The sequence below is a fragment of the Bolinopsis microptera genome, chromosome 6 (genome assembly GCF_026151205.1).
Source record: "Bolinopsis microptera isolate Bmic1 chromosome 6, MBARI_Bmic_1.0, whole genome shotgun sequence".
Classification (NCBI taxonomy): domain Eukaryota; kingdom Metazoa; phylum Ctenophora; class Tentaculata; order Lobata; family Bolinopsidae; genus Bolinopsis; species Bolinopsis microptera.
In genome coordinates, this window is record NC_087077.1 from 7,614,414 (window position 1) to 7,633,114 (window position 18,701).

The 18,701-nt window shown below is 37.9% G+C and overlaps 1 protein-coding gene and 1 long non-coding RNA gene across 2 annotated transcripts in view; both read left to right on the forward strand.

The window, feature by feature from the left end:
• The window catches only part of LOC134816898 (transitional endoplasmic reticulum ATPase-like), a 94,770-nt gene that overhangs the window by 25,782 nt on the left and 50,287 nt on the right, over nucleotides 1–18,701 (forward strand). The window lies entirely within an intron of this gene.
• On the forward strand, nucleotides 14,443–15,038 carry LOC134817645 (uncharacterized). The gene is made up of 3 exons (XR_010160542.1): nucleotides 14,443–14,615; nucleotides 14,764–14,837; nucleotides 14,971–15,038. It is a non-coding gene; the product is annotated as an uncharacterized LOC134817645 (long non-coding RNA).

Sequence of the window (18,701 nt, forward strand, 5' to 3'; positions counted from 1 at the left end):
TGGTATCTGGTAGTTCATGATTATCCTATTATCAGCTCTCCTTCATGACCTCATTCTTCATCCAAAATGAAATAATAATTTAAAAATATTCCTCCCCGCACATTTGTAGTCCATGACACTATCAAAAATTATCTATCTTGCTCGCATAATTGACAGGAAAATATTTTTTTAGGTACCAGATTCCGGTCAAAGATTAAGCGCGTTTTTCGATATATTCGTACCAAAGATCAACATTTTATCTTCAAATCTTGGAGTATTACGAATACTCAACCCCTCACAACTCCCCTTAATCGAAATGAAACTCCGTACTATATCCTGAAAGCGGAACACCTGGTGACCTCATCTCGATTTACAATTATGACTACTACCTATAGCTATAAAACTTTTACAGTTTCATTATCTCAGAATATCTTTAACTACTGACACAATGGACAACTATTGTAAAGAACGGAAAAGAAATCTTCTTCCTCAAGTTCTGCACCTCGATGACAAACGACCTCCTATGTGCTGCGAGAGCTCCAGAATCAGTCGTATATAAGCAAGTACCCGGAGAGTAGTGACTTCAGAGACGAAACGACAACGTCATTCGAATATGAGGCTGAAGTCATTGTGGTAGGGCATTTAGAGAATTACCGGACGATAAGATCATCGTTCTTCATAACTTTTGAATACACGCACCCAGTCATAATCGATTTGGTGTGATCAATCATTTGTGGAACAAGAAGAAGTGCAAAGGGTGCAAGAACTCGTCGAATACAGAAGGAGAATGTAATTTTTTAATTTTAAGTTCAGCTCCATCGTTATAATCGAAGTTAAGAACATGACTCAACATTTACAATGCGGTCGACAAGGAAAAACACTTCAAGGCAATTTATCTGTACGTTCACAAATCAGTTGAGCAGAGAAAGAAGATAGAAAATCTCTCTGATTCAATGCATAGAAAAAGAACACAACTACCGTCAGTTCACTGCGTACCTTATTTCAGTAAAACAATTTAAAGACATTTCACTATTGTAAGATACAAAACTTCAGCTAAGCGATCAGAATACAACTGTATATGTATATGAGGCATATAACTTATCAAATTCTGGTTCTTATGGTGGAATAACCACGCAACCAGTAGCTCAAATCTATAATAAATTGTGATGCCTTTCAAAAGGTTAGTATAAGTAACGTGCTATCTGGCTACGATAAAATAACTACGATCAATCGAAAAGGTGTAGTTTAAGCAAACTGCATATTAAAACATTGATGAACGCTCAAATCAGGAAAATTTACTTTTTACCAAAAAAAGGGAAGATCGTGCACAGAATCCTGGAGTTGTATCAGCACCTGATGTTATAAAAAACATGTTAAAGTGGAAAACTTGACAGTAGAACAAAGTGATGGCGTTTTCGAATCAAGCGAGAAACCTGTATGTGGTGATTAACGGACCTGCAGGGGCAAAGAAGATATCAGTTTATATTTCGACTTTATAAAGTACCCTGACATTATAATCAAAAAGAGATGATATTTGACCAAAACCCATAATCATGGGTAGAGTGGACCGCTGCCAGTGTCTCTCTTTCCCAAACAAAAGAAAATGATATTAATTTGATTGACCGTTCACAAATGCAAAATGATACCGAGAATGAAATCGGTCGCTCGCTTTTCCCATTCATTTACAATTGTAATAGATTAAGAAGAACTACCCAAAAGCAGCTGTACTCGGCAATGAAGATTCAATAAACTTCAGCTTGTTCAATAAGTAATAACTACCACCCTTGTCCCTTACCCCGAAATACTAGGTATCGACCCGAACGCAACCCAAAGAGATTTTTACAGCATCTGATTGATGTAATCAATCGAAACTTATTTATACAATTCGTAAGCCGTGAATGAATGGGAAAAGCGAGCGACCGATTTCATTCTCGGTATCATTTTGCATTTGAGAACGGTCAATCAAATTAATATCATTTCCTTTTGTTTGGGAAAGAGAGACACTGGCAGCGGTCCACTCTACCCATGATTATGGGTTTTGGTCAAATTATATTAATATTATTAAATGTAGACCGCTCTAGACCTGAATCCTGTCTAAACTGTAGGTATACATTATACAATGGTGATATTACTATTAGGGACCTGTCATCAATTACAAACTTTAGATTCTTTTGTTGCAGGACCAACCTTTTTGCCTCCTACAAAAGATTTGACGAAATTATCACGATACGTATTTCCCAGAATGGTTTGCATTACTGCCACTGGGCGGCGCCCAGCCTGTCATTCCGCCGAATGTTTATGAACATAATAGCCTGGGCACTGGGGTCCCCAGGTAAGGTTTGCATAGCTGAGCTTCTAACAAACAGGGTGAGTGGAGTGAGAGTTGAGCAGAGCAGGGGTAGAGTAGAGCCGGAGAAGTAGATCACACTCAGCTCTCTCGATCCAGGAGAGCCTCTTTTCTCCGACTCTTTCCGGTTCCCGAGATGACCTAATATGTTATATGTGGAACTAGATTACCAGCCACATTACTGGGCCGCGCTCAGCCTGTCATTCCGCCAAATCTTTATTCGTTATGTTAATGAACATAATAGCCTGGGGTCCTCAGGTAACAGCCACACCGCTACAGTTTTGTAGGTTTACAGCCTACCAGGACGCGCGCCGAGCTAGTTGCGAAGGAGGTTATCACGTAAATCGCGGTGACTATCAAGATTGTGATTGCTGCCTTTCGATTTTTTGTTTTTCCCGCTCTCTTCATCTTGTCACATTTGGTCTCCTTTCACCTTTAGTAACTTTACTCTTTGTCCTGTCTAAATTGTTTGAGTGTTTGCTGGACTAATCTTTAATAGAGTTCGACTAGCGAGCAATATTATTGCTCGCTAGTTTACCTGTTACCTAGATTACTAGTTTATTGCCAATAAACTAGTAATCTAGGTAACAGGTAAACGGTGAATTCAAACTTGCTCTAGCTCTAACAGTAACCGGCGATTTAGTGGGAGCGAGCCGACGGTCATGTATTTCATATTTGGAACAAATGTTTTAAGAGTATCACCCGTTAAAGCTAAGCTCGGAAAGCTCAGTGCGGGGTGTTATGTATGATGTGGTATAGTATAGTGCGTGGAGACATGACACCCTTTTTCCATTTCATTTCATGTGTAGATAATAGCCATAAAACAATCCCATCAACTGCAGGGAATTCTAAAATTTGATCGAACATATTCAATATTGATATATAAAATTATATTGGGAAAAAACTGTCTCGATCACGTGATATCACCATATATTTATAATTATAAGGAAGATTCTGTCATGAAGCGCTTCCACTAAAATAAAAGTAAATCGCTCGCCCAAATTTTAAGAACATTTTTGTGGAAAGGCCCTATGAGGGTATGAAAATCATCAAGATCGGTGTATTTTTAGACGCTGATTCCGAATCACCCTTGTCATACGTTGTATGACCCGCCACGCACGAGTGCGCGGCTCCCTGTTAGGTAGGGGTATAGTGAATTGAAGGTGAACAGGTTTGCAAATATCTCACGGCCTGTATTAGTATCTTATAAAATATTTATACTGAGAGACGGGTAGTCGGTCGATTAATTTAAAGTCTTTATCAATTTAGAAAATATTAGGAGTCAGCGTAACAAGCTGAAAGTTGTAAGGTTTGTATTTGTAGCGCGATGCACTACTGGGTCGCGCGCGCATCAAATAATGCTTCTCGCAACCACAGTAGTGTGCAAACCAACATTCGAACCACCAGCAGCTGGTGGTCAATTTCCTACGAACGCGACTTAATTTTGGTTCAGACTGGAGTCGAGCGCTACGTTATAGCTGTATATATAGCTCGTTTCACGACGAAATCTTCATTTATTGAGTTTGTCTGTCGATTATGTTGGAGTTTGTACTTTTAATTTTGTACTCGAATACTGTTAATTTATTTTTATTAAATAGTTGTTTTTCGTAACAGCACACTAGTACGTGATTCCTTTTGTTATTCTTACATAATTAGGAAGATTTTAAACTTCAATACTATAAATAATCAAATATTTACGAACACCGATCATCGGTATGTACCCATTATGCATTATTGGTATCGAAGTCTTATGTTGAGCTGGATATCGAAAAATTTCAAAATGTAAGGCTGTAATTTTGTACTTGTTTAGGTGTAGAACTAGGATTAACAACTTGATTGCTAGGAGCTAGGAAGAGATTTTAGTAATGATGACCCTTTAAACTTAAACTATATCTCTAGTGCACTTCGATCGGTTTTCTTTTCAATTTTGATAAAACCTAGTCGTGATCTTTGTTTCAGAACTTCACTAATTTGTTAAGTTTTGTAGTTTATATAGACGGAACATGAGCAGATACCATTTGATTAATTATAATATATCCGATTTGAAATATTATTCTGTCGGAGTTTGAGTTCTACATGGACACATTTATTAACATCCCGCATGAATTTGTGTCGTCTTTACAATTTTTTGCGCTGAATTTGTATGCTTATTAATACTGCCGCATGATATCAGTAGCTGCTATAAAACTAGAGTGTATAGCATGTGTATTATACGATGTTTCCCACGTAAAAATCGCAGGTTGTTTTGGTGCGGCTGGGCACTCTACTGGTGATTGACACCAGAGACTGAGAAAAACTTTGACATAATTTTCAAGTTTGATATGACCTAATAACTACCACATTTACAGGAAGTATGGTAATACATTCTTGTCAGCTGTCTGGGCAAATCTTCTCTCGCAGAATTGGATTAAAATTTAATGTATTTTATTTCTCACTTCCAACGATGTCGCAATTATTAGGTAAAATTTGAAGTTATTTTGAGATTCAATTAATAAATTTTAGATTGCAGCTTGATATCACTTAGTATGTACATTGTACTCGGTTGCAAGGGTAGAACTTATGAGAATACTATCATAGTATTATTGCACTATACTATTATGGGTTCATCAAAGTTCGTATCATGATTTGTCACAATTAAACCATCGAGTCACTTGAGGAAACCCGTTAAAGCTCGCAATTGGCGACGAGATAAAGTTTGTGGTACCTCTAGATGTTAAGTTAACTCTTAGGCTCCAATCTTCCTTACTATACCTACCACTCCTTCTTCCTTGATAAGAAGTAGATCCATCTGGAACAGTGAGCTGCTTCTTCCCTTCTATCCCGTACTAGCCTACTCAGCTCTCTCCAAACCGTGAACAACTACTCCCGGTGCTAGAACTTTAACCGCATAATTATAACAGCACAATTCTTTCGCTTGAATCTCAGTCTGCTGTAAGACTGCTGTACCGGTAGAGTTTTTACTTGTATGATTCAGCAATCTGCTCTTTAGATGGTACCGTTACCTCCCGCCATAAGACTGTGCCGTCTTGGTGACCTTGAGAATATCATAAGGTCCGATATATAAAAGCACTATCCAATATCGAGACCCACTCAGGATCCCAAACCACGACTCCTTTCGGTCGTCTGTACTTGCTTTTTTCCTCCCAGCATGGACTAAGTCAATGATACTGTCTTACATCGCTGGCCTTGTTCTTATAAGTGTTCACTCGGCGCTCACAAGATAACATGTTCAGAGATCTGTTGCAGAACCTTGTCGTGCCGTCATTTATATACTCCTTGACTAAGAGCTACTTTACACCTACAGCAAAAATGTGCTAAATGATACCCATCATCTCCTCACATTACTGTACTTGCACTTACCATCCTCATCTTCGCCATAGAGGTGGTTAAGAGGGTGACGTACACAGCATCTAGCACGAATCCAATAAGTGAGTCTACAGTGCGTGTCGAAATACATTGCATGTACCCTTATATATTAATTGAGACAGAATTTTAATAGATCAACAAATTCTTAAAATTTAAAAAGGTAGAATTTAATTCTATGGCATTTATTGAAACCTGCTTTTTTAAAGTTGAGAATTGGTTTCAATTTCTAGAATATCACGATAATGTTGACTCAAAACTGTTTCAGGCAGCTATCAAGTCTCAAGATATGACATAATTTGATAGAATGTTAGTACCAACGCTATCAGTGCATTGAAGTCGAGTTCTCGATACAGGTATTATAATTAGGTTCTATCGACCGTTTTTGTAGTCTTAACTCATTTTTATTTGTTATTATACGACCAATTAAAACCTAGCAAACCAGACTTCTTTATGTGCTAAATGTTACTTTAACCTTAATAATAGCAGCATTGTGGCAGATATCCAGTTACATTTTTTCCAGCCGTATATTATAAATATACAGGGTGGGCCAAAAGTCAGTGTGCAAACGTTGGCATTAATAGCTCAGTCACTGAGTGCCCAATTGAAATAATTGGTTCTGGTATGACTTACTACCACCACTGGTTCGAGAAATTTGTCAAATCGAAACATATTTGTGTTCATTGTTTTCAAAAGAAGGTTCATTTTCGCATTTATTTGATAGTTTGGATAATCGGATCGAGCCAAATTTTATTGAATTGTGTTTAGCCATTTAAATTACGTTTGCTCTAAAAAAATGAGAGTATATATATATTACTCATGCAACTAAGATAAATTGAGTATAAATACTCAATTTATCTTAGTTTAAGCTCCAAGTTATATAACTCATTTTCTAAAGGTCTCGTAAATATTAATCAATTACAGAGGGTGTGGCCTCTTTTTCACTGAAAAGACGCCATCAGATTTCATTGCATTCTGGGACCAATTTTGGTGTGATTTAAAGTATCCTACAAATTGGTGTTTACTGTTTCGACTTTTGTAAAATCACTGTAACAATATAATCTGTATTCTTATAGTTTCAACCATAATAGTGAAATAGAGGGGCTGGCCAATAGCCACACCCTCTGTAATTGATTTAAGTCTACGAAACTTTCAGAAATTTGTGTGTAATTCGGAGATAAATTAAACAAGTTGTTATCGGCCACCATGTGTAAACGGAATGTTCTAGCAGACTGTATAATACTATAAACATACATTTTCTTACACACACATAATCTAATCTCTGGAATGTTGCTATGATATCAATGGCAATGTTTTGATACTGTGTATTATCATGATTATGCCTTACAGGCCGATCTTCCGATGGAGTTTCGGTTGCCATGGCAACACATCAATATGATAAAGAATTTGTAAACGCAGTCACAACTCTGTCGTGTACACTGTACGGTGCGAGCGGTTATTTTATGATAGGTAACATCTACTTTTTCAGCATTTGCGGGATGACCAGTTCACACGTATATTTTCGCAGACACAACTTCGCATAAAATTATATCCAATTATTCTATAACCAATTATCTACACGGACTTCTGTCTAAATATGAATGAAATCGAGAAAACCAAATATTATATGTTTCATCCTGAAGTGCTGAGTTCTCAGGCAGTATAATCATGATCCTGATAGATATCGAAGTCTCCTTAAATGATTGTCTCTGCTGCTTAATATATCTGGATTGTCGTTGGGAGGCGATGCAGATTTGTTTACTTTTAAGGGGGAGGTTCTGCTCAGCAGGAGAAAGAGGTGATGCACATTTTGTATTTGTCTGACATGTAGGACTTGAGCCACGTTTCCGTAAGTGCAATAAACGGTAACGAGTGGTTTTTGGATTTCTCCTGAATAAGAGCTGAGATTTTTGGCACTTCCCATATACTCGCACTTGATGCACTAGGATTCATGGACTGGACATTTAAGACGAGGCATGAGGAATAACGGGCACGTGCAGTGTATCCTCTGAGGCGGTAGGAACTGCTGGTAGTGGTATAGTGGGTAGTATATATATATTACTCATGCAACTAAGATAAATTGAGTATAAATACTCAATTTATCTTAGTTTAAGTTGCAAGTTATATAACTCATTTTCTAAAGGTCTCGTAAACTTTAATCAATTACAGAGAGTGTGGCCTCTTTTTCACTGAAAAGACGCCATCAGATTTCATTGCATTCTGGGACCAATTTTGGTGTGATTTAAAGTATCCTACAAATTGGTGTTTACTGTTTCGACTTTTGTAAAATCACTGTAACAATATAATCTGTATTCTTATAGTTTCAACCATAATAGTGAAATAGAGGGGCTGGCCAATAGCCACACCCTCTGTAATTGATTTAAGTCTACGAAACTTTCAGAAATTTGTGTGTAATTCGGAGATAAATTAAACAAGTTGTTATCGGCCACCATGTGTAAACGGAATGTTCTAGCAGACTGTATAATACTATAAACATACATTTTCTTACACACACATAATCTAATCTCTGGAATGTTGCTATGATATCAATGGCAATGTTTTGATACTGTGTATTATCATGATTATGCCTTACAGGCCGATCTTCCGATGGAGTTTCGGTTGCCATGGCAACACATCAATATGATAAAGAATTTGTAAACGCAGTCACAACTCTGTCGTGTACACTGTACGGTGCGAGCGGTTATTTTATGATAGGTAACATCTACTTTTTCAGCATTTGCGGGATGACCAGTTCACACGTATATTTTCGCAGACACAACTTCGCATAAAATTATATCCAATTATTCTATAACCAATTATCTACACGGACTTCTGTCTAAATATGAATGAAATCGAGAAAACCAAATATTATATGTTTCATCCTGAAGTGCTGAGTTCTCAGGCAGTAAAATCATGATCCTGATAGATATCGAAGTCTCCTTAAATGATTGTCTCTGCTGCTTAATATATCTGGATTGTCGTTGGGAGGCGATGCAGATTTGTTTACTTTTAAGGGGGAGGTTCTGCTCAGCAGGAGAAAGAGGTGATGCACATTTTGTATTTGTCTGACATGTAGGACTTGAGCCACGTTTCCGTAAGTGCAATAAACGGTAACGAGTGGTTTTTGGATTTCTCCTGAATAAGAGCTGAGATTTTTGGCACTTCCCATATACTCGCACTTGATGCACTAGGATTCATGGACTGGACATTTAAGACGAGGCATGAGGAATAACGGGCACGTGCAGTGTATCCTCTGAGGCGGTAGGAACTGCTGGTAGTGGTATAGTGGGAGCGCTGTTCCTGGCTGAAGAGGTGGATGTGGTCTGGGGTAGTGGTAGGGCATTTGAGTTTGAGGGAGGCTGGACCGGTGGTCGACTATTTCTGATAGGAGTCCGATCCTGGTTTGCATCGTTTCCAACAGTCTCCGTAACTATAACAATCCTGTGATCTGGTATTGGTTACTTAAACTTATTTAATTGAACATGGTGTTTGACGTTGGAGCTTATCACTTTACAGTTTACATCACCTTACCTGAATAATTGAATAGGATGAATACTGAATAGCATTTATTAATGCTTTCTTTACCCGGAGAACTCTGTTTTACTTGTCCCTCGGTAACACAAGACCGTGAGCCGTGACACTTAGTCACAATAATTAAGTCATAAGTCAGAAAGAAGTCCATAATTCGTACACCCATGATTATGTTAAATATAGATTGACTCCAGTCTCCATTGTTCAATGACTTCGTCAAAATGTTTTAGGAAAATGTTCACAGATTTGTTAATTTTGGACTCAAATTAACGTTGAGAAAAACTGAATTTATTTTGGAAAAATCCCGGCTAAAACCAAAATCCCGGCCGGTACCGGTACAAAATCGCCAAATACCAGCCGGTATTCCGGCTGCGCCGGTTATATCCCGGTCGAGTTCTGTCTGAGACCTAATTTTATCTATTTCTCGTGCAATTTTAGATCAGACACAGTCATCTAAATTATTTAATAAGAAGGTTTAAATTATAAGCAATTAAAAACAGTTGGGACTATCATTGTTTGTGAGTACATATTATACGAATATAAGGTGGTTAATATAATTATAACACATTTAATATAAAACATTTAAGACACATTTTTTTATTCCTGCATTGTACTCATTAATTTAACTAGTAATATTATATAAAAACCACATTTCTATTTGTACAGGGAGCTGCTGGTAAACTACCGTCGCTATACATCGACTATGACTACAATCCTACTTTTAAAAACAAACTACATACATATCTCACATTTGCGAGGACTACTTCATCACAAGCAAAAAATCGACATTGGTAAATAAAGGTAGGTTCTTTTCACTGACTTCGTTAAATGAGTTACATATTTTCACACAAATTACGTGCGTGATCATTAAAGGGTTGCTTGTGTGCAGTTACTTCTGGGCCAGCGCCACCCTGTTGGGAGTTTTCACATAAGTAAATTTGCCGATAATACAATTTTACTCATTCTGGACATGTTACCTATATTATCATTATACTAGTATTTCTTCAGGTCTGTCTTCTATAACCACGATGAAAAGAAAAGCTGGGCGAAAACATTTGAGACTGCAGATTGCAGAACTGGAACACTCTATTTGAAGACAGTGGCTGCTGAGTGCTGAGCTGCATCAAATCTATCAGCATCATGTAACTTCGATCAGGAACAGACTCCATTTCATTTCCGATAACTAGCACCTGTTTTCCCTAGACTTACCAAGTATTAAGTAACTGCATTAGTATTAGGTTAAATTAAAGGCCCTACATCGAACAAGTCTAACAATTAAAACTTAAATGCAAGAGTGCACAATTTATCACTAAATATCTTCCTCTTTTAATTCTAATCAACACACGGTTTCGTCTTTGTTTCACCCAATCGTGCTGATAATCAGTAATCATGCACTCTGCACTCTAACTTCGAGATGTTTCAAAAGGGCTCCCGACGAGTTGAATTAGATCAATATTTTCTTTTGATACATAGATACTGATTGGGAGGTTCATCATACTATTCTTGTCACATGGTAACGATTAACGATTAGCTGATCAGCTTCCAGCATCGACAGGCCGAAATCCATAAATATAATCAGTTGTAATTTAATATTTATCATCGTCCGGATCATCATAATATTTTAATTTAAAGTTACAATTGAACGGTGTTAAGAAAGATAATTTAAGAGAAATGTTTTGAAAGTGCCTGATTTCGAGTATAAGATCTGTACTGATACATTAATTTTCAGATTGTTATTATAGTTTATTTGTATTTTTTATATTATCTTATCCGCACAAGTTCGGAAGCCATCTGAACGCTATTGCCAGACACAGGCATATATTTATTTTGGGGTATCATGCTCTCAGAAATTTCAACTCAGTCCGATATTATAGTTATACTAACCTGCATTGCATAAGGTTAATTGTCTCACAGTCTAGTGCATAAACCTTTTATTTTGTATAAACCCTTTATTTTGATTGGGAAAACTTTAGTTTAATGTGGTTACCGTCTCTAAAGTTGGCATGATAGTTAATAAACTCTTATCTATTATGTCACTGAAGATGACGATAGCCTGTAGATTGATAGTTTGATCTAAGTATTTACAACAATTCATCTAGTTTGATTGATTCAAAGGGAAACAAATTCCTCTCTTATCTATTATGACTATATTTAAATTCAATCCTGTAAAGTGATACTCCTTTTTTAGTAATTTAAACATGTGTTTTCTCCTTCTGATTTTTAAACTATTACCGGTCACGCTGAATAATAATGACATCAGTGAATTTAAAGCTATCGTTAACATCACTCAGAAAATGCGCGTCTTTAGCGCGTGTCTTGTTGTTATGCATCAATCCTTCGGTAGATCGGCGAGATGCACCACTGTGCCTCACCGAGCTGCGAAGGATTGACATCGTGAATCAAGGTTTGTATGATTGAAATGTCTCACGGCGTGAAGTTGTAGTTAGTATTTTAAGCCGTTGTAAATTAGTAGTTATTTGGAATTGTGACGTTCCCGGTGCGAAAAGTAGTGGCTTGAAGATTGTTAAAGTTTCAAATTTATTAGAACTTATTTGACCAAAACCCATAATCATGGGTAGAGTGAACCGCTGCCAGTGTCTCTCTTTTCCAAACAAAAGAAAATGATATTAATTTGAGGAACCGTCCGCAAATGCAAATTGATACCGAGAATGAAATCGGTCGCTCGCTTTTCCCATTCAATAAACTTTATTACAATACGTAAGCCGTGAATGAATGGGAAAAGCGAGCGACCGATTTCATTCTCGGTATCAATTTGCATTTGCGGACGGTTCCTCAAATTAATATCATTTTCTTTTGTTTGGAAAAGAGAGACACTGGCAGCGGTTCACTCTACCCATGATTATGGGTTTTGGTCAAATATCATCTCTTTTTGATTATAATGTCAGGATAATTTACACAGTCGAAACTTCATAAGGAGGTAATTTCAACGATTTCGAAATTTTACCTTTGAAAACGTTTCCTTGTGTTTAGGTAGGCATATCTGTCAATAACAGACTGAATATAGCACTTTTTACTCATTCAAGTTGGCATTAAATTCATATATAATGCCATTTTAATATCGTGGGAAAGCAGAATATATTCGAAATCACGAATGAGCAAAATTCTCACCTTTCGCACGTGCAAACTTTGAGCGGACGTTGCGTGCGCATAAAATATTGAATCACCATAAATTTTTGCATAGTGTTATTTAATATATAGTTTGATAAGCATGAAAAGTTTCAGAAGATTTCAAAAAGAACTTGGATCACAACGGGACTCCAAAGTTGGTAAAAATCGTGAAAATAACAATTTTTAGTGATTTTAGCTATTTTAAATGAATTTGGACGTGTCCCCACGTGTGCAACTTTTCGATTTTCAACTTTAAAACTAGCCTATAACACAATTTATACCTTTAGGAAGCACAATCGAGCTCCACAACCCAAGGGATGGCCCAACACCAGAGAATACTAATTCACAACTTTTGTGTTTTTATAAAATTATTCTTCAAAAAAGCACAAACTTCAATAGCGAATATCTTTATGAAGGAGCAAGGTAGGAAAACTTTCCGGTAGATTTTCAGAATGCTTGAACAATTATCTAAGACAAAAATGTCCTCAGATTTTGAATAAAATTACTCCTTAATGCTTTAAAATCGATTTGAAAAGTTGTTATTTTGTCAAAAATCAAGTTTTAAAAACACTTAAATTGATGACGTCATCAAGTGATGATGATGACGATAAATTATTTTTCGATGTAATGTAAACTAAAGTATAAACAATTATCTTTAAAACCTGTGGTTCGAAATGACTGTATCTTTTATACTTTTGAATCTACGGACACTTAAATGTAGGCTACAATTTACTGCAAAAGCGTCTATACATATATATATATATACTAGTGTAACCCGGCCTACGGCCGGGATTTCACTGCCGCAGTTAAAAAGGGTAGGAGTAATTACCCGCAGAGTCAAAACCCGCATTAGGTGACCCAATAGTTTCTTAAACAATAATCTCATAATCAGTTATTTCTTGTGGATAATTAAGTCATTATTAGCCATGAGGCACCACACTCCATGATCATAAGGTCTGAACACCGATTATTACACCTCATCACTCCCGTCTTGAACCGCTTTCTATTTTTATTTAAATCGTTATAGAAATTAACCCTTGTTAACTCCGCACCACACCCGCATATTATATTTGAAAACACGCATACCATTGTCGTATGAACTCTCTCTCTCTCTCTCTCTCTCTCTCTCTCTCTCTCTCTCTCTCTCTCTCTGCAGTCCAAACAGACCCCAAACACTAACAGTCCCCCCTCCCCTAATAAGCTTAAGGTATAACATTACAGCGTATCTTCCGGGCTAATCCAATTATGACGCTACTTAAATGCAGCTATAACATATTACACAGTAATGAGAGAGAGAGCAAGCCCCGTTACTCTTGCCGTTCTGCTCAAGCAATTTTATGTAACATTTGTGGTACAAAACCATCAATTAAACCACTTACCATCGGCCGATTTAAAAAAAAATTTCCTATGGGCTTCATCAGAGTTTTGTCGACACTATACCGAAAAAATCAGTCCCGTAACTCTTACCGTTTTTTTTGTATAACCGACCGGAAATTACACACGGACAGACAGACAGACAGACACACACACACACACACATTCTGGTGTTATTAAGGTGATATATATATAGCTTCACGACAATCTGTTGTAAAACAGGGGTTCCAGAAAACCCACTTCCCGATACTCCTGCAACATGAAATTTTTTTTACAGTCGATTTGGACAAGGTCTAGACGCTCTGCAAAGTTTCAGATCTCTAACTCAATTTTAACATGGTTTTTAAGGCACCTGAATATGGCGATTTTGGGTTTTTTACCTAATTTCGTATAACATGCTGGCGCGTATTTTGCGCAAATTTCTTAAAAACCTCCACATAACTATTTCTTATTCCTGTCATCTTTAACATTGAATTAGAATGTTTTGAACTTAAATATACCTGCTGAACTACTTTCGATGAGTCTTAATGCCTGGAAAACAATAAAGGGGATATAATAGTATAGGGGGTACATAGTGTTGTGAATATAAGGGCAACGGTTATGCTTGCCAGCATTGTGATAGTTAAAAGAATACTTACAATTATTTTAACAGCATTGATTTTTGATTATTGTGTTGACGAGCTAGCCGAGGTGTTACAAAAGTGCCATGAGAATCAACTCCCCCTTCAACTCCCCAAAGACCTGTCAACCAGCAGTCTACAAAAAGGGGAGCTCGCCTGCTGCTCGCCGCCTTCCGCCTTTCGCCTTCTGCATTCACCTGTTCCTATCATGGCCCGGGGTCTTGCTCTGCTGTATCCGTTCTCTCTCCACATGTTACTCATTTCTATTATAGGTTCGTAATTTAGATTAAGTTCTTGATCATGTTATTGTCATTGATTGCATTCGTATCAAAAGGTTGACGTTAAAGATTAGTTCGTACTTAGGTCAATTTCCGTCGTATAATGCTTAATATGCTGTTAATATACATAATATCTCATCAGATTCCTCGCACTACTAGTACTACCTGTTCCCGATAGATCCTTCCAGAATTAGGCTATGGAGTTCCTTTCCTGAGGTAAAAATGTTACGTAAACCTTAATCCATCGTTCATAATCATAGCACTTTTCCCCTTGGTAACGTTGACGATTGTAGTATTATATTTATTTCCTGTGTACTAATTATTAGTTCTAATAGTTATTAATTTCCAGGCAATATGACGGTGATACCCACCCCACTTGCTCTGCATGTCCTCACCTAAGCTCCACCAGTCGTATTGCTTCGTAAGTTTATTACGTCTTCATTAAGAGGTTCCTACGATAGATTTTCCCTTAATTTAACTTAATCAATCTGATTATTGTCACGACTTAAACGCTCCGTACTTATAATTATCTTACTTCAGATTGATTCCCCCCTCCTTCCTCGATCGAGAACCGTTCGTCACTATGTTAGATCCTCGAGATGACCATGCAAGATGGTTCAGTTTTAGTTGACATTCCACTATATGAAAAGACCAGATCGCCACTTTATATTCTTATTCCTTGGTTAGTAAATTATACTTATAGTGATTCTAGTTCGTAAGTTATCTAGAAGTAGGAAATTAATACCTATACTCCGTATAATTAGTGTGGTCTATTAAATTTGTATTGATATATGATCTCTTCAGAGAGAGAGAGAGAGAGAGAGAACCGGAACAGCGACCTCGTGAATCATCCTATTTAATCGCTTCACCCTCACCACATTCGCTACCACATCAATTATTGGGGTAAATGGACATTAAGACTAAGTTATGAGATATGAGAGTTAAATTAATATTGTAGTCCAATTTAACCCAATTATATTTATTTTACAACCCTTTATTAACTTGTTTTAATTGGTTATCTTCCAGATATAAATTCACATTAAATTCTGAAGTCCATAATTACAATAGAAATTACTGTCCTAAAATTGTATCTGTACAAAGAGAGTTTGGGTTTGAACTGTGCCCCGAGTAAGTCTCAAACCGGGAGGTATTCCATAATATCGGAACCTGAATTTCCATACTCTAGTTAAAAGGAGCCCATTATACGTAGTTAAATTAATACCATCACAATTTAATGAAATATAATAAATAAATAATCTCTAGAAGTCATGGAAAATTGGAGCATTAAATAGGCCGTTAAGTAAGTTGTCGTGCTGAAACCCGAGTACGCCACTTAACACTCCCCCTGTATCGTAGAAACTCTACCACTACAGTGAAACGACGATGGGGGTCACGACGTGATACAGTTAATCACCCCACATGACGTAGGGTAAAAATGTTTCCCTGGAGAAATATGGGCAAAAAAGCGTTTTGGTCACGTGACAGGCTAGTATTATATTTATATTACTATTAGTGAAACACGAATTCGATTGTTTAGGGCTTGGGTTACTGTTCGGGTGCGGTTAAGGTTGTGGTTAGGGTTATGGAAAGCTTCAGAGTTATCAGTTATGGTTAGGGTTGGGATTAGGGTTTATCTAAAACCATTTTGTTCGTCTGCAAAACCATAAAAACCAAAGTCACGTGATAACTTTTGGGCGAGCGAATTGGTAAGAGCCGTCATGAAGATGTATAGTAAGGGACCATCTATGAGTATGATCTACTTGTCATACGTTGTATGACCCGCCGCGCACGAAGTGCGCGGCTCCCCCTGTATCGTCGAAGCGACCGTGGGGGTCACCACGTGATACAATGATCTACTTAGGACGTCCTGCAAATTACCTGAGGACCCCAGGCTATTATGTTCATTAACATAAATAAATAAAGATTTGGCGGAATGACAGGCTGAGCGCGGCCCAGTAACCTGCAAATTGAAATTGAAATGGGGAGGGGGTTGTCTTGGAATTTCGGACAAATTCGGACAAGGGGAGGGGATTTCTGAAACTCCAGACGTCCGGAAATTTTGGCAGAATTAAAGAAAAAAGTCCCATAATTGATAATTTATTTCAACTCTTTGACACTAATTATGAATTACTCTGTAAGTTTAGATTCCTATATTTTGAACGAGAAGTAGGTTCTCAGAGCAGCTCATGAGAGCAGAGACACAACTCCAAACTCCTATATTCTCCTACTGCCTTAAAAGTAAGACTTATTCGATTGGATTTGGCTACTTAACTTGAAGTTTGTAGGTTTACAACCTACCGGGATGTGCTAAATTTGTTCGACACAAAATGTATTATTCATTATTGTCTATTCTAAGTAACTAGGGGTCGTTCACATATTACGTAATCAATATTTTGGCAATTTTTACCCCCCCCCCCCCCCCCCCCCCCCATGAATTTGAGTTGGTTTTATTTGTACTCTTAAAAGTAGCTGAAATCCGGGGGTGGGGGTGGTTTTTGAAAATTCGGACACACCCGGGCAGGGGGAGGGGTGGTCTGAAAATCTGCGATTTTGGCGGACGTCCTAAGTGGATGGCCCCTAATATAATTAGGTCGGTCCGAGCTATACCGAGTAATAGTCCTTACCAGTGCGCGGGGGTCTACACTCTACTTACCTGTAGTCTCCAGAGAGAACACCTAGAGAACGGGGTAAAAAAGTCACGTGACAGTAGAGTGGAGTGATTCATCATCCGGCAAACACGCATGAATAGGAAATATAATGTGTATCAAAATACACTGTCACCTATTCATGGTTAAAGTTAGGCTCATGGTAGTCGGGTGGCGCGCACGAGCGATAAGACTTATGGCTCGGTCGACCGAGCGATAAGTAGCTCCTAGCTTATCGCTCGTGCGCGTCGTCACTTCAAGCACAATTGCGCGTCGTATCGTACTCGATGCTTGCCAAAGAGCTTTAATACTTTGGTTTTGGCGTGTTACATCTGAAGTCCAGAAGATGAATCCGAGATTGTGGAACCAGATGATACGGTTTTTGAGGCATTTTGATACGGTCATTTCAGTCTTTTAAAGTAGTTTCAGAGTGCTGGAAATGGTTGTACGGTGTAGGGGGATGTGTTTACTAACTATTTTGACGTCAAAATAGTCGCCCAAGACTCCCTGAGTCATGGAATGAACGGAATGAACAAAAATGAAATTTTTTCTAAAACTCGTCGGATTGCCCCAAAACAGGTCGGAATCGTTTGGTATTGACCCTTATAGTGTTCCTACAAAGTTTGGTGGCCCTAGCACTCCCAGAACGCCCACTAGAGACTTAATTCCATTTCCGTATCAAAAAGCTGGTTTCTGAGTATCCGATATTGATACGGTCATTTCAGTCTGTTAAAGGGGCTGCAGAGTGCTGGAGATGATTGTACGGTGTAGGGGGATGTGTTTACTAACTATTTTGACGTCAAAATAGTCGCCCAAGACTCCCTGAGTCATGGAATGAACGGAATGAACAAAAATGAAATTTTTTCTAAAACTCGTCGGATTGCCCCAAAACAGGTCGGAATCGTTTGGTATTGACCCTTATAGTGTTCCTACAAAGTTTGGTGGCCCTAGCACTCCCAGAACGCCCACTAGAGACTTAATTCCATTTCCGTATCAAAAAGCTGGTTTCTGAGTATCCGATATTGATACGGTCATTTCAGTCTGTTAAAGGGGCTGCAGAGTGCTGGAGATGATTGTACGGTGTAGGGGGATGTGTTTACTAACTATTTTGACGTCAAAATAGTCGCCCAAGACTCCCTGAGTCATGGAATGAACGGAATGAACAAAAATGAAATTTTTTCTAAAACTCGTCGGATTGCCCCAAAACAGGTCGGAATCGTTTGGTATTGACCCTTAGTGTTCCTACAAAGTTTGGTGGCCCTAGCACTCCCAGAACGCCCACTAGAGACTTAATTCCATTTCCGTATCAAAAAGCTGGTTTCTGAGTATCCGATATTGATACGGTCATTTCAGTCTGTTAAAGGGGCTGCAGAGTGCTGGAGATGATTGTACGGTGTAGGGGATGTGTTTACTAACTATTTTGACGTCAAAATAG